The sequence below is a fragment of the Haliaeetus albicilla genome, chromosome Z, assembly GCF_947461875.1.
Source record: "Haliaeetus albicilla chromosome Z, bHalAlb1.1, whole genome shotgun sequence".
Lineage (NCBI taxonomy): Eukaryota > Metazoa > Chordata > Aves > Accipitriformes > Accipitridae > Haliaeetus > Haliaeetus albicilla.
The window spans coordinates 2,616,441-2,634,651 of NC_091516.1; the positions used below are offsets into that span (position 1 = coordinate 2,616,441).

General features: G+C 36.7%; 1 protein-coding gene across 1 annotated transcript in view; it reads right to left on the minus strand.

Moving 5' to 3' along the window:
• Nucleotides 1–18,211, minus strand: part of TTC33 (tetratricopeptide repeat domain 33) — a 56,499-nt gene that overhangs the window by 23,790 nt on the left and 14,498 nt on the right. The gene's annotated exons all lie outside the window — the stretch shown is intronic.

The window sequence follows — 18,211 nt, forward strand, 5'->3', positions numbered from 1 at the left end:
ATAGTTTTGTTCAAGACCTAGCACAGACACAGCATAATAAAACCTACATGCATAAGAAAAGTAAGGCCTCAGCTCAGTTAGGTGGTGTCATGGCCATGCAGCAAGGCGCAAGGTTGTGTGTGTAGCAAAAAAATTTAGAAAAAAACAATTTTGGAAAACAGAGCAAATACAGTAATGACATCAATAACCAGAAAGGAACGAACAACACCGGCATTCTGCAAATAGAAAGATATAAGACAAAGTTGCATTTCAGGAATCTTCATTTTTACTTCTACAGAAGGGACATCATTGCTCAAACTGTCAATCTGAATGGGATAAAAACTCCTAGCAAGAACATGCTACCTCTGAAGGGAGCACCAAATATAAGCAAACATTGCCTGAAATCCTGTTGGGTTTTGCTGCCAATTTGTCAACAGTCTGCCAACAGAATATAGATGGGCAAGGGAAAAGAGGTTGTCCATTCACAGAAATGCTGTGCTAGGAGTGTTCTGTGTATGAATGCTCTCTGCCTGTGAGCCTCAGAAAGTGTGATCCAAGAGAAGTGATGACAGAATGCCGGATTCGCTTCCCGGGACTAAGAACACAATGGAAGAGGGATGGAGACGGAATATTTGTCTGCAGGTAGGTGCTGAACCGCCTGCTCAGAAAGACTGAATGATGACTACCAGTTTACAGTGTGGAGATATCCACACAGCTGTGAAATAATTGATCTTCTCAGTGCACATATTTCCTTAAAAAGAAAGTCTGATAAAACATGACTGTTCTATTCTTTTAAATGTTCAGGAAAAAAGATGTTTCCATTGTTGTTCCAGGAAAAACTAAGGACACAGTTCTTAAGAGAAACTGAGCCATGTTGCTCGCTCTAGTAATACAAATTCAGGAAAAAATTCCTTTCGATAGTACATTAATCAAAGAATCTTCTACCTCATTCTTTCAAAGGAAAAGATTATATACTGTACTAAATATCAAATGCCTTACTGAAGAAGTTGCCTGGGGATATAAGATACAGTTGTAAACTCAAGATTCCAGTAAATGTTTTATGAAAACCATAAACCTTGGCTGAAATAAGAAGTGAGCTAACACAGGGGTAGTATCATAAAATAAATAATTTAAAAATAGATCATTTTACTGTCTCAGAATCATTTTTGACCTGAATTGTACAACCCCTTTACCATTATAAGGAGGGAGAACTAGTTTTGAAACAGAAAACTTCAATATAAATATGACATTTGCTTTGGGTTTAACTGACACATTTAATGAGCATTCCATTTGCTCTTCCCATTTCTTTTCTTAGCAAGTAAATAAGCTCACATACAGTTGAGTGACTAGCAGGTAGCAAGCTTGTATGCATCAGCTGAGCTGCAAAAACTGCCATGTCAGAGCTGGCAAAAGTGAAGTAATGAATTTTAGCTTAATGCTGTTCCACTAAGGTCTACCTCAGCTTCTTTCCATATGCCTGATATGGAAAGAGAGCGCATGTGTTCAGAACACATGCTATGGCACAGCTGATGCACAGTAACATGCATTTGAATATTATGTCTCTTCAGAAAAATGGGTATGAAACCTAGCATTGCAAAAATTAAAATAACTTGTATCAAAAATAACGGCTCAGAAACAAGGATGAGACTCAAAAATAGCAGATCCATCCACTGGTGATGCTATAAACCTTCTTCAGAAACCTCTGATATTTATCAAAGGGCAGATTAATCCCAAGCACTAGCTGGCTGGGGGCCTACTGACTGGAAAGCAGCTTTGCAGATAAAAGACGTGGGGGTCCCAGAGGACAAGAAGTTCAGTAGGAGCCAGCAATGTGCCCTTGCGGCAAAGCAGCCCAACAGCATCCTGGACTGCCTTAGCATCAGCAGCAGACAGAGGTGATCTACCTCAGCTCTGGTGAAACGATGCCTGGAGTCCTGGGTCCAGTTCTGGGCTGCCCAGTATGGCAGAGAGATGGATATACTGGAATGAGTCAGCAATGGGCCACAAAGATGATTAAGGGCTTGGAGCATCTGTCATATAAGGAGAGGCTAAGAAAGATGGGACTATGCAGACTAGAGAAAGGAAGGCTCAAGGAGGACTCTTATCAACGTGTAAAAATACCCAACTTGCAAGGGCGGGGGCGGGACGGGACGACAGGTAAAGAAGATGAAATCAGACTCTTCTCAGACATGCCCAGTGACATGACAAGAAGCAACAGGCACAAATTGAAGCACAGAAAATTCTGTTTAAACGTATCTCCATCATTGGAGATACCCAAAACCCAATGGGATAACATCCTGAGCAACTTGCTGTAGTTGACTTTGCTTTGAGCAGGAGTTGGAGTAGAAAATCTTCTAGGGTTCCTTAGGATTTTATGATACTAAGACATCAACAACCTCAGTGATACATGATTTAAGATGAAATATGATTATCGCTTGGCTAAATGAAAATGAATTTTAAGCAAAATATAATCTTATAACAGACCCGTTAATTTTTACATGTCTGTGATTACTGTAAAAACTTATCTAATGTAGCAGTAAAGAAGATACAGAATATTAATAATGGGCATATTTTGATTTTATAGAGTATCAAATTAATATTACCAGCAAAAGTAAAAGCCTGATCTGTATATACATTGTAACTAAGCATCTAAACTCCACTAATATAAAGCATTTTTAAGAAAGAGTATCACATCTTGAAGTATTTAATTACTATTTGAGTATAGAAATACAGTACACTCTAATTTTATCTGCCCACAGTGACTTCAGTAAAATAGTACACCTCACTACAAAAAATTATACAGTTATAACCAGAATTTAATTATAATTTTCTCTTCAATGCCATAAAAAGGAATAAATTATTGAGAACTGGATACATCTGGGGTGGCTTCAGTGTAGAAGACTTGATGGATCTTGCCAACTTTTATTTAACGGCATACAAAATCCCACAGCTCCCCTAAGGTACTACAACTGCTCTCTTCAGATGTGCTACTGACCATCTGGGAGCTATACAGACTTGGCACACTTTACTACAGCTTGCTAAACGTCCGAAACAAACACCTCATGCTTACACTTCACTTTTTCAACACAACTTCTGGGAAAACAGGATCTCTTGAACTCTTAAACAAAATCCTTAAAACAAATTCATATTTCCATAAAAAATATTTAATTGGAGGCTTCTGGGTAGAAAAAAAGCAAACCTTGTTCAAGTTACACAGAGATCAGTTTCTGAATGATACATACGTGTATATATAAAGCTAAAAACCATCACTGCATATCACGCAGGATCTAGAGTCCTGTAGCTTTACTCCAACATGCTTGCCATGGTTGATGCTTCAGGAACAGAGGGAATGCTCAGAGTGACACTGAAAATATCTGAAGACATACTGAAGAGATGAGACAGTATCAAATTCAGACAAAAAGAGACAGGCCTGCAGGAGAGGCAGAGCACAGAGTACAGTGTCAAGAGAAGGGATGAGGCAACATAACTCCTGGGAATTCTTAGATACTTGGAAGGACACTCCTACAATCAATGTTACAGGAGGATGAGGAACTAACAGAGCTAAGGAAGAGAAGAGGAAAACAACATTTTAAAAAGAATATAGCTAATTGTCAGATATTCATATCGTATCATAGAGGATGAAAATGAATGGTCTGTGGCCACCAGAAACACCAGGTAGTACAATTTTAATCTAGTGTAGGGACAAATTCAGACTTTGGTGGAAGCTAGAGAAAGAGAAAACTAATCAGTAATTATACAGAGTACATAAAAAGGAAAGAGAAATGAAAAGCCAAGCAGAAGCTAATTGCAGGAATACACTTCCCTTTATAAGCTGAGAGATGATGCAGGGCGGGACTGTGGGAGAAAAGATTCAAACAACAGGTAAAAGGAGGAAACTAAAAACAATAAAGGAGAATGAACATAACATGGCTTTTTTGTGTTTAACAACTTCAGAGTCCTCTAACCCAGCTAGGTTCTTAGAGTAAAATACTTCCTCTGCTGGGGATGGTGTGTGACTTGTATGGCACTTTACAGAAGCATCTAGAGAAGAACAGCATGCAGGAACCAGCAAAAGGAAACTGTTTGCTTAAGTGCGCACAGAAAATTCTTGTCCATAGTTAGTGCCATACAGCACATTTAACCTCATTGGTAACCTTCAAAAGATTAGTAGGTCTTTAAACACATGAAGTACAATAGCAAATGTTCTTCTGAAGTCTTAGCAACTCTACAATTATTTTTTTTTATTGCAGACAATTCTGAGTTCTGAAACTATTGATGAATAACCATTACTGCAGCTCAAAAGCATAGCTATTTTATGGTAAATAAAGTGTCATACGTTACTTCTGATTATGCAGGGAGAAAGTTAAAACTGACTGCTTTACTATCTACTAAAACTTCCAATAAAACATTTTAATTTAACAAGCTGATTTAGGTATGGCCACACTAATCACCACAGGTGAAGAGATGCATGACAATTCTTCAATGGCACCTGACCATATACATGCTCTTGGCCCACAGTAAAGGAGAGATAAACACAAACTTGCTGTAACCACCCTTCAAGTAGGTAAACTGTACTGAGCTGACCACAGGGTAAAACAGCATGAACATAGCTAATGCGCATCATTTCAAAGCGTAAGTATTCCTCATACTATTCTTGTACATATTAGATCCCTCAATATCAGGTGTTGACGTGTGGACACTAGTAGTGCACATAGTGAAAGTCTGATTTACACAGCTGAATATTTTCCTATGCAGCAAATACAAGGTTCTGTTACAAGTAATCAGTTGAATGTACCACAGAATTAAATAGCTATGCAGGTACTTTAAAGACACTTACCTCACTTAAGAACTTCCACAGGAGAACAGATGGCAAATACCATTTCATCACATGCCAAAAGCAATTACCACCTATCATCATGCTAAATTACAAGAACAAGTTTTTAACTTAAGTTCCACTCACCATTTTCCTAATCTTTATTTCAGCTGCACATGTAAAATCAGGATTCTAGTACTGTGTCTGAGAGGCATCCTCTCTCATGTGGGCACAATATTTAATTTATTCATATACAATATGAAAAAGTAATCTCATTAAAAAATCACCCATTTCTACTTCATAATTATTTTATTGAGACCCAGGAATGGAATATATTCCAGTAAATAATTTTAACAATAAATGGCAAGAGTTAATGCAACAGTACTAGATAACAATGGGGAGTGAACAGTGCCTATATTTGAGAGTCTGCCATAAGATGTCTTTCACAAATACGTTTTATATTGAATCATGAGCTGAAGGACCTGCTGCCTTTGACTTATTTCATACCCTTCTTTACAATCTGGTGAATCACTGATTCATGGTCCACCTCACTCAGACAGTGCACTTAGCTCTAAGGAGACAAGAAAATTGGCAACACAAATGCAACACATCCAGCTGCTAATCAATTCTCTTGCTGTTAACTGAAGACCATTTTCATTCCTGTGCCTTGTACATTGGCACTATTGGTGTGGCGATTTCAGGGCTTTGTCCTCAAGGAGGGCTTTGGAAAGCATGTATGTGCGCATGCTTGTGTTTATTCTTCAAATGTGAACTAATTATAATTACTTCAGCTCTGACTAATATAGAATTACACAGTTGATCGACAAGCACTGGTTGAAGCAAGACCAAAGCACATATTTTTCTTTTAAAAAATCCTTTATATTCAGGAAAAAGCCAAACAAGTTGCACACTGCTAAACAAAACCTTAGTCAAACATGCCAGTCACGTGCAAAATCATAGAAACTGGGTGCTCTACAGTTTTGTTTCTGGCCTTGCTGCAGAATCTCCCTGGACCTGGCAGTGCTACTTCACATTTTTTTCCTGAAAATATGGATTTCATATAAAACCTACATAACACTGAGGAATTTATCTACCTGCAGTAAGAGTACATAATGAAGACTGTCAGAAGCTCAAAGAAATAAACTGCTAATCACAAAGACTTCCTTATCTTTGCAAGTGATCCTACAAAAATGCTCAAAAGAGTCAAAATAACTGTAATCTTATTTGACAAGTTCAGACTAATTTTAATTATGTGTGGTAGTACTGAGAACTTTGTAGGGTAATTTTTAAGTGAGAATGGTTAACAATACAAGTTCTCCCTACAAGCTGTTAACTTAGACACCAGGATATTATACAGAGTGGAGGAACAGAATTGGAAGAATTTATTATGCTTCCTTCAATTAAGCAGTGGTTTTCCTGGTTTAGTTTTGTCATAAAAACCACAAGACCCTACTGTCTCTGACTGCATACCTGATTAACTACAGAAATATTAACAGAGAGACTGCAGTGAGAAATATTTAGATTTTTATCATGTAAAAATTAAAAACTACAATATGGATAAATGTTTGACTTTAAGGAGGAGTCAAAAGAAATTAGATTATTTCTATCTGTATTCTATTAACATGAAACTGTCAAGTAATTACAAAACAGAACATAAAGAAGGGTGTAAAAATACACTGTGAAAGATCTGAATTCACCAGTGCACAATATTTGAGAACTTCTTTACAGATAGGCAAACATTTAACCTGTATTTCTCCAGTATCTATAGTTTCAAGTTATATAACATACCTGTTTGTCTTAAACACATAGTAGAACAATCATTTTTCTATTTTAAAAGGTAGTGCTAACAACAGAGTTGTTCATACAGAGGAAATAACAGTTATATTCACATATACTGTAAGTCATATTAGAGTGCTTAGGAACAGGAATTGCCAAGACCTTCCACATCACTGAGAAATATTCTTACACAAGAGAACATTTACTATGTCATACAACTATTGTGTTTGTTTAAGAGCATTAAAAAGAACAAATATGAATTATATAACTAAAAAAAAAATTCCATCTTCAAATGCTTTCATGTTCAACATTAGTGACAGATAAGATCACAACTGGTAAAAAAATGAAACACCTAAGGAACCCACTACAAGGTCTAGAAGCTGCTTTGCAACCATCTATAAAGACATGGAATACTTTGTTAAATTCCAGCCTTGCAATTTAACATAATTAAAATCAGGTATTGACTGTCATTTTATGGGCAAGAGGTCTCTAGAAAGCCAAAACAAACAGTGACAAATAGGAGCAGAGCTGTAGTTTACACATGAAAAATCAAATCAAGAACAGGAATACAAGGTCGATTACTCCTGAACCTGCCATTTCAATATTTAAAACAATAAGAACATACCATCATAACCTTGCAAGCTTCAAAATAGAAGCAATTGTATAGTTTCAGTAAAACTAATCCACTATTTTAGTATCCTAAACAAAAGCTGCAAATTAATATATATCAAGTATCAGATATTTCAAGTATTCACAGAGAAGTAATGTATTTTTATTGCTGAAATGAAGTTTTAAATACAAAGCTTTAGTTCCTCAAAATAGTTTCAACAGTAGTTCCTCTGACAGCAGCAGGAAGAAAAATGCAGAAGAAAAACTGTTATGCTGCATTTGAAGCCATTCTGAGGTCATATTCTCGTTTTGAGAATTATTTGTTTAGATAGCCTTTAGAAACATAGTAGCAGACCTAGAATGATGGGTACCATCTGTTTTCTTCTTAGTTGAGTAGGCATTTAATCCTTTTAACCTTTTAATTATTTGTCAACAGGTGGCTGACAGCTCTGTCTCTCTTACCTCATGTTAGTATCCTACTGGTCCTCAGAAATCAAGTCACAGAAACTAGGGCAAGAAGTCAAAAGCTGTCAACAGCACCAAAAAAAGTTTATGGGATTTAGATACCAGTATTTCCTTATCTTTCTCAAAATGACTTATTACCAAAATATGATTCGCAAAGGTAGCGTTTTAACAAGGCAAAACATTTTGAGGGAGATGATACACAAAAAGCAACAGTCCACTCACATTCTATTCTGAGAAGTTCCATTTCTTCTAGTTGACATGCTCTTGTTATCTGTACTAAAGAATGTAATTCCCCTTCATTTTCTTTCCCTCTATTACTTCTGGCCTCTTTACAATGTTTGTTGATGTCAACATCACAGAGTAATAATGACAGAAGTTATATACTGTCGTGGTTTAACCCCAGCCAGCAACTAAGCACCACGCAGCCGCTCACTCACTCCCCCCCCATCCAGTGGGATGGGGGAGAAAATCAGGAAAAGAAGTAAAACTCCTGGGTTAAGAACGATTTAATAGAACAGAAAAGAAGAGACTAATAATGATAATGATAACACTAATAAAATGACAACAGTAGTAATAAAAGGATTGAAATGTACAAATGATGCGCAGGGCAATTGCTCACCACCCGCCGACCAACACCCAGCCAGTCCCCAAGCGGCGAAATCCCTCCCCCCCCACTTCCCAGTTCCTAAACTAGATGGGACGTCCCATGGTATGGAATACACTGTTGGCCAGTTTGGGTCAGGTGCCCTGGCTGGGCATGAGAAGCTGAAAAATCCTTGACTGTAGTCTAAACACTACTGAGCAACAACTGAAAACATCAGTGTTATCAACATTCTTCACATACTGAACTCAAAACATCGCACTGTACCAGCTACTAGGAAGACAGTTAACTACATCCCAGCTGAAACCAGGACATATACAAAAACAGAGAGAGATAAAAATGGAGGAAACATGTAATTCTCTATGGCATTTTGAGACTTAAAGGGCAATTTTAATTTATTTTTCATGAAAAGTACCAAGAGGTTAAGTAGACAGGTAACCTACAAACCTCCCCACATAGCTGAAATGACTAGAAAGTATTGATGTAAAACAACTATAAAGTACCAATGCAAATACTAGTCAGCAAAAACCATCAAGTGTCCCGAAATAAGTGAAACAGATATGTAATAAACAGTACAATCAACCTACAAGGACATAATATACACCATAATATACACAGACAGAGATTGTATAGAGACTGGATGTCACCATCCAGAACTAAAAGAATGTATCACACACTTTTAAATCCCAAGATGACTAACATGCAAGTCATACACATAAAAGTGGCAAGAAGAGTGGGAACTCTCACTACCAGAACTACAGAGACAAGGAGTGGTGAGCCTGGGTGTCACTAGGCAAACATGTTCTACAAAGGGACAGATCAGGCAAGCGTGTGCTCCAATTTCCATGACAGAGCTAGTTAGTCACTTAAAACACTGTTATGTTTCTACTGATAAGCAACCTTACAAGAACCAATAGATTCAGACTGATAATTTTTGTTGGCAGTGTGATTTTGCATACACTTAATAATGCCTACCAAAAGGCAGTAACAGCAAGAACTGTTTGAACTATCTCCTTCAATCTTTCCTATCATAGCACAGCATGAAATGCAAAATAAAACATTAAAGATTCAACAGAAGATTAATATTTCAGATGTTTTTAACTACATTAATTACTGGATAGGAATACTTAAGCCATTTAGTCCACTTTGTTAGGCTTCTGAAACCTAAATTCTAAAATTAAGTCTTCCTCTTCCTCTTATTTTATGACTCAAATTCTATGCTCCATCTAGCAGGGAACATCTACAAAGAATATTTTGAGCTCTGGAAGAACTCCCTTTCCACCAAACTACCCATAGATTTATAACACACTTTCAGAAAAGTAAACAGAACAGACACTAGTTTGTTGCAATAATGCACACAGCTGTAATGCATCTGTGAACTGGAAGATCCCTTCCTCTGGAGAAGAAAAAAAAATAAAAGGGAAGCAATCAAAGTTTGAAAGCTTCAGTGTTGCATCTGGAGAAAGGATCCATGCCTCAGTCATAAAAATATGCCCCTTAACATTCCTTACTACCTTCTCTCTTTAAGCATGAGGCTGATTCCACTGATTAGATAAAAATTAAGTCCGACTTGCAAAAGCCTTCTCTCTCTACAAATCCTTTTCCTGGATTTAATGAAAGCTACAACCCACAAACTCCAAGAGTGTCAATGAATTTTCTTCAGACTAAGAAATATACTCACCTTGGTGGTTTTTTCCAGTTTTGCTCAATATTTAAAATTTCTCTCTCTCAATCTCTATTTACTATCATAATATGACCAAAACTGAATAACTTGTGCAGCCTCACAATCAGTTAAAATATATTCAAAAATTACAAATTACCCAGAAAAAAAAGCCAGGTGAGAGATTTCTCCCATACTTACGCAATGCTCATTGTCATAGTTGTTTATACCAGTAATTTACATAAAACCTTTCAGCTTTATGACAGCAACTTATTCTTTAAATTAATTAGGACATTTTAATATTTTTTATTCTAATATTATTCTAATTTATTCTAATAGTATTAATTTCTTTCATTCTGTATGTCAACAACACTTCTAAAACTTTTTCCAGTATTGCTTGGAATTCCTTTCTCACTTTGAATCCCACAAAAGAAATCGGCTACTAAAACACGTAATTTCTGAAACCTCGTTCATTCAATTCCACCCACAATACAGAAATATTGGAATTCTGCCACATTTTTGAAAGGCAAATACAAATGTCTTAATATAAAGTTGTAGAGTCATTCTAAGTGAGTCCTCAAAAGTCATTCTCCACTCTCCTCACTTCAGTCTACTTTCTTGCCCCTGCTTTGCAGCAATATAAAAGCTTTTGCTTCTGAAACCAAGTCAGCAGTCTAATTCAGATTGTGACCTGTCCAAACATTAGGGTTTTTTTAAAACACCAAGCAGTTCCCCAGTGTAATTCTCCATTTGACTACACGAACACAAAGAAGAGAGCTTTATTTAGGCAGCAATGACACACCTATATTGTAATGGTTTCACACAATAGCTAAACTTTAATATCTCATGTTTGGATATTGGAGAAGTTCATAGTCTTTACTAAACAAGACAAATGTTGTGATAGTCATGAAACTGAATGCATTATTAAAAAATGGCACCTTTAGCAAATAGCTTCCTACCATCTTCATACTAACAGCTCTACAAACAGATTTTTCAATTTGGCAGTGAGAGAAAGATGGTCTAGAAAGGGCTGACTAAAACCAAATTTGTTTTCTATATTGAAAAATTTTTATTTCAATCTCAACATGCGATCCTACCCCCCAGACAGCTTTATTTTCTTTATTAAGACCCTACTTACATCCTTTTTGAAGTCTCAATAAATATTACTCAAATTCAGATCAGAAATGCTCTTTGAAGACTAAAAGTTGAAATACTTCACTGAACTACAATTCTATTTTAGAACATGCAATACCTCAAATAACATGTCCAGGAAAGTAAGTTACATGTGAGCAATACCAGGGCAAGTTAACTCTTCCGTTTGTCAGATGGTTTCACTAACAGGCTAAAGACAATTAAAAACATCTATTGCAACATCCAAATCCACTGAGGGTGAATTTATCATCATCACAAGAGCAAATTGCCAGGAAAAGGAAAGCTTATATTAAAGCTTCCAGACAAATACAACTTCCTATGGAGAAGTCTAGACTGCAGAACTCCTTTCAGTAAGTTCATGCTATTTAACAGGTGTCTTCCATTTTTAACAGTCAAATAGGATTGCAGAGCCAGCTGAATACAAGCCATTATTCCTTGCCAACATCTCTTATCCAAAGAGCCTAGTTAAAGAAAAAAAAAATCTACAACTATGAACTGCATTTTGTCTTAACTGTTATTTCTTCATTTTTGCAGAAGACAAAAAGCTTAAGCCACAGTCTACTACACTAGATTTTTTATTACCACCTGACAGGTCAAAGACAAAATAAATAACATTTTTTAAGATTTGCCATTTAGTTGCTAGAGCCAGTAAAACTCCAGAGACTAGCGTGAAAACATGTCCATTACATACTAAGAATGGCAGCCTGTAAAAACTACCAGTTTGAACTGGCTTCAAAATAGCAAACTTCAGTTCTTCATGAAAACAAAATTTCTATGACTGTTTTTCAGAAAGTAAGAAAGAGTGGAGGGATGCATTATCTCTGTCACTATACGGTATCAGTGTACCAGGCACCATCCAGAGGTAGAAAGGTATGATTTTGTTTAAAACCTTTGATTTATGGTATTTAAATACTGTATTAGAAAACTGAACATAATATTGTAAATACCATGATTCTTTTCTTGAGATTGGGATGGATGCACTGGTCACCCAAATGATTGCAGTGAGAAAAATGTACAATGTCTATCACCTATTTCATACATGTCACACGGTTTACCAAAAGTACTGGGCATATACGTTATCAATTTTGTCATGTTATGACTCTCTCTGCACCTACCCCCCATAAAAAAAAAAGTCTCCTTCAGTTATGTACTGCTAAAATTAGAGAAAATAACCGCTCTGCATATAACACATTAGCACAGCCCCTTAAGACCTAAGAGTTATTTGTTCAAGGTCCAGTGATGAAGTGAGAGAAGAATTAGACTCATTCTGAAGGAGATGAACATTTAAATAGTGTAAAAACTGAAATGTCTGGCCTGGACAGAGGCCAGCGTGGAATGAAAATACATTCACAGGCATACATTTCAAATTATAAGTGCAATACAGTAACAATAACACACAGGCAACAACTAGACAACAATACTGCATAAATGAAAGAACTTGACTCCGCCTCCCTTGCTGTTTGACCACTTATTCTAATACCCGTTTTCCTGCCTATTTTGGCAAAAGCATTTGTGAACCAGATCAGAGCCAGCAACCAGAGATTATTTTCCGGCTAGGCTTCTTCTCCAGTCCAATGACAAACTGGTACTCCGAACTGGCTCCCACCAGGGTAAAACAAAAAAAAAAAACATTGCAAAGGGATGGAAATCAGAGGGCAGGAGAGTTGGGTCACACTGACTCTGACTGAAATCAGCTTAACCAGTGATGGAACTACAACATTTGATTAGATACCTGACCTGTAAACAACCAAAGCTAGGTAGTATGTATATCAGCCCTTGCTTTCAACTAACTCAGCCCTGATATACTTTAAAAATTGCCTACAAATTTACTACATAGTTAACTTCCATGTAAATAAACAAACAGGACAAAAAGCAGTAGAGAAAGCAAGATCCACAATAAATTAAATTTCTATTAATTTGATGACCACATGTTACTGTACAAGACCTTTGCAAGTTTTTCTTGTGATAGTACATAATGTTGTACAGTCAACTCTTAAACAATTAGCAGTCCTATAACATCAAATATTTCCACGAAGAAAAAATGAGCAGGTACTGTTGATTCTCTCCACCCGCTACCTGAACTAATCCTTCAAAAGGCCTGACTGAACAAGATGTTGTTCCTAAAGAGTTTTTATTCTGAGCCTTTACTGCTAAGCGACCTTTCCAATTTAAGGACACTCTCACAATATGCCGTAAAATGTGGAGGACACCATTTAGGGAACTAGAAAACAAGCTGACATACATAAAGAAACCAAGATCTTTGTAACAAAACACATTGCTGTATCCTCCTACTTTAGAAAACTCCTGAAACAAATGCTGATGGGCAATTATGATCCCTTAAATTCAGAACATTTTAATTTCAGAAGATATGGACAACAGGTACACATCACGTTCAGTGAGGATCATGCAAGGGATACTGAATTACTGTCTCAAAATTAAATTCCATGAACCATAAACACAGTTAAAACAAAGGGGGTGGAGGTGAATATTATCTTCATCAGCAACAATAACTACGCTTTGTTTAAGAGCGGCTGGACAAAGGTATTAGATGAGGAAACCGTTTTATTTTTTTCCCTGCAGCTTCCTCTATGAAGAGAAATGATATTATGAAAAAATAATTTCTAAATACAAAGGTTTTATTATTCAAGTAAAAGCAACTAGGTGTATTTAACAGTAGATCTGGACAATAAATAAAACCACAAAACTGTAACTTTAAAAAAATTAAATATGATCATATTTTACAGTATCCACATCACAATACATAAGGTCATTAATATAGGGAATCCTGGACACTGTGACAGCGCTACTTCAGTAGACCAAGTCTTGCAAGTGTCTGTCAAGCAAAGGATGTGGAAAAGGCCCCAGGTTGTACTTCTCTGTAAAAACTGCTCAGATTGTTAATGTAAATTACTACATTTTGCTAAGTCGTATTATACTATGCATATAAGTAATAGAATTCTCTACATTTAGAAGCTGCATTATTAGGATGTCTAACTGAAGTTATGGGCAAAATCTCTTAGCTCAAGTCAGAAACATGTTCTTTAACTTGCTAGATAGACTTTTGCATTAAAGTATTTGCATGAATGTCCAGCCACAATCTACCAGTATAGACCTGCTAGTAGAAATTGGTTTCTGCGGAATGGCAATAGTGCTGGTTTTGCTGCCACCGTGTCTATTTTAAAAGATGGTCCCTGTCCCAGTCAGTTTATAACAGTAATATGCAGCAAGAGAAAAGGAATGAAGACAGTTTCAGAGATCAGCTCTGAAAACAAACAAGCCAACTGTGAGAGAAACTCACAATGGAACACTTCAACTTAACACAACACTTAGAGGAAATGAAAATCCACCACGCACACTCCGCTCTATACACTTATTATCCCTCATATGCAGCAAAAGGTTTTAAGTGTCGCTGAGGAAAAATATCTCAACGGATGCATGGCATACACACATTAGATTCAAAGAAAAACACAGACTGGTCAAAAGACTAAGGTAAAAAAAGGTTAAAATAGTAATGAACTCTTACTTGTGTATAATTTACAAGGCTAGAAATGCCAGCACATGTGCTTTCACGTATTTTTAAATTAATTTTTCAAGAAGGTGATAAAAATTAAATGTAAAAATATTGTTATAAATAACAAAAATTAAAATAATAAAATAACAATACTTATATTTTTATATTAGTTATTTACAGTCCATTATGTTATGTAGTTCCTTATAGCTCCTCAAGTAGTACTAGAGAGTTATTCTGGGATTAGATGCAAATACTCTATTTTGTCATATAAAAAAGCTGTCTGGAAAAAGTGCTAGGAAGTAAATGGAGGCAACAGAAGCAGCTAGCAATGTAAAAATTTAGAAACTATCAATTCTTACCCTACTAAGAACAACATCCCAATTTTCTGTAATGAAATGTAAAAATCAGAGGCAAGTATTCATTATTTTCCAGTAATTTCATACTCATTAGAAAGGAGAAAAAAGTAATTGGCAGGAATGACTCCTCTATACAGAGATATTAATATGTACATAAAAATTAATATATACTGACAAAAATTTTTACTTAAGAACCAATTTTTTTCATGCTTCTTCAATTCCAGTAACATACTCTACATAATTAAATACAAGGGGTTTTTTTAAGTAAACAGACACATTTTCGTAAGAGTTCATTTAAAAAAACCCCCACTGCACAGCACATGTCCAGTGACTACAACAGCTTTTCGCTATAGAGTTCCGTAAATTATATTTCATGCATAGCAGGAATAGACCCTCTAAACTTAAAGACAGGTAACACACAAATTATCCTTCATCTCCAAACAGGTATCAGCAGTTAGGCCCGATTCATCTCACCTAAGTTTAGTACCTAACCTCAAGAATTTACAGAAGACTTCCGTCGCCCTGTGGCCTGGCAGGCTGTATCCGCACTGGCATCCTCAGGGTGCCGGGGAGCGTTCCCAGACACTGGCACCTGCGCAGTGTTACTCTGTCTTACAGAGTGGTCCCTGGCAGGGCCGTGGCCAGCCAGCACTCTCCCACTTTGTCCACAGCCACCCTGTTCAGGAAGGCAAAAGCACCACGACACAGTCCTGGTACATGTATGACGTTATCTATGGGTTAACAGTGAGAAACAGGAACCTCCAATTTGCAATTTAAGCTCTTAAGTGAGCAGAATTATGTCAATACCTCTTTCTCCTTACATTGTGAAGAGACCTTCAATAAATACAGATTCGTATACTGGCTGACTCCGCCAAATGCCTAAAGTAACACAGGATGATATATCAGCACCAATTAAATTAGATTTTCTACTTAAGGAAAACGAAAATACATGTACGTATATAAATGCTTCCACAGTCTACAGTTGTTCCTTGAACATTCCTTCTATGTACAAATACATACCTACATAAAAACAGATGAATACTACAGTGTCACACTTCAATAGCCTCAAGTAACAACAATTCTAACAAGAAGATGCTCTCAAAATTATTCAAACTGTGTACAGTTTAAATCTACAATTCTTCTTGCACACACTCTCAGAATAATCCGCCATAAATTAGTAACACTTTGAAAACTGAACTCCTGCTTTGCCAAATAATAACCAGTTGTTGGAAAATAATGTCTGCCAGAACAAAAGGAAAACAGCTAAATTAAAAATAAATTGCAATTTAAACAAAAAGAACTACTTAAAACAAACGTTCTGTGAAGAACATACTCCTCAATGAGAGAAGACAACTAGATGCATCACCAGGAAGCAACAACTCTATCAGTAAGTGAGGAAAAACAATAAAGCTAGCAATAAAAACTAACTTCAAGACAAAAATTAATGTGTTACTTCACACAGCAGTTTACAGGAAGGTGTTAAGACACTGTAAAACATTCTGCACTTTTTTTTTTTTAATTCTGTAGAAAGGTTATGGGGCCTGCAAAACAAACCATACGTTCTGACTCATAAGAGAGAAGCTGCAACATGTGCTTTTCCCAAAAAATAGAGGTAAGAAGTCTATACTTGTTCAGAGTCTTTTCTGTTTCAGCTCATGTGTTCTGCACTCAAGAGTTACAGTTTACACACCCTTAGTCTCATTTTAGTGAGCGTATCACGTGTAAGGCATTCTCAAGGAAGCTAACAGCGAGGCAGTTATATATATACACACATAATAGACAGTAATGCTAAACACTGGAAAACATTAAAAAGTGATCAGGTATTTTGACTAGAAGTCATGACCATTTTAATCAAGTCCCTATTCGTACTATACAATTTTACTTACAGTGATAAGCCTACCTATTTTCTCTGCTTTTTTGCATGACTGACCTTAAAAAACACTCAAACTAATTAAAGCTAATAATTACTGAGATTAAAATTTTTCATTTTATTTGGAGAACACTGGTATTGGTCATTCACTCTGAAAGAGCTAAGTACTATATGGAATAGCTTATTATACCTGGCATGCAAATTACATCCAAGACTGATACCAAACAGTTATTTTCCATCTACAAGGAACAGTACGAGTGAGTACTTACTACATTCTCCTAGTTTCATCATAAGCATTTTCCCGTGATTTCCCCAACACTTAATTACAAACTCCACTGTGTAAGGCTTTCAGATCACTTATGGAAGAGTCAACATTCCTGATGCAATATACCAGCAGCCTAACAGAATTTTAGACTTTATTCTAGGAGCCAGAAATAAAAGCTAAATTTGTAGATTCCCAGATTATCTATTTAATCAATCATTTTAATTTTTTAACTCTTAAAATACATCTTTGCTTTAAATGAGGTCAGTTAGCAGACAGAGACAGTAAGAAGGCAGAGCAAAGACTGCCCATTTTTTTGCATGTCTCTCTGTACCCGAAGCATTACACCAAAGATATATGGACTAGTGAAACAAAATCAAAAATAAATTAAAGAAACAGAAGGAAGTTTCCCACCCACTGAAAAGGTACCACACCAACAACCCGTACAGTCCAATTCAAGTCTGAGGAACTACTTTCTATATTCTAAATGCATCTGTAGTTGTAATGGGATATAATGACAGAATTGCCAAGATTGGAATGACCCTCTGGAGATCATCTAGTCCAAACACCCTGCTCAAAGCAGGGTCAGCTAAAGCAGGTTTCTCAGATTATTGTCCAGCTGGGTTCTGAGTATCAACAGGGATGGAAAGTCCACACCATTCTCTGGTCAATCTGTCAGCTTGGCCAAGCATGATTCCCGTTGCTAATCAATGCCAGCTACTCCCAATAACGTTCTTGTATCTCCTGTGTTTCAAAATGGTTTCCAGAATTATTTGCTCCATCACCTTCACAGGGACAGATTTTAGGTTGATGGGCCTATAAGTCCCTGAATCTTCCTACTTACCCTCCATGAAGATAAGAAGTGACACTTGCTTTCTAGCAGCCCTCAGGAACCATCGCCCAGTTGTCACGACCTTTCAAATGCAGCTGAAGAGTCTTTGCAATGCACTCATGGATGCACCCCATCGGGTCCCCTGAACTTGCGTATGTCAGGTTTGTCTAAACATTGCATAGTCTGATCCTCCTCCAGCAAGGGTAAGTCCTCCTTGCTCCAGACTTTGCCTCTGGTCTCATGGGCCTGGGGTTCCTGAAGGCAAGTCTTATCAGTGAAGACCAAGGCAAAGAAGGCACCGAGTACCTCAGCCTGTTCTGCATCC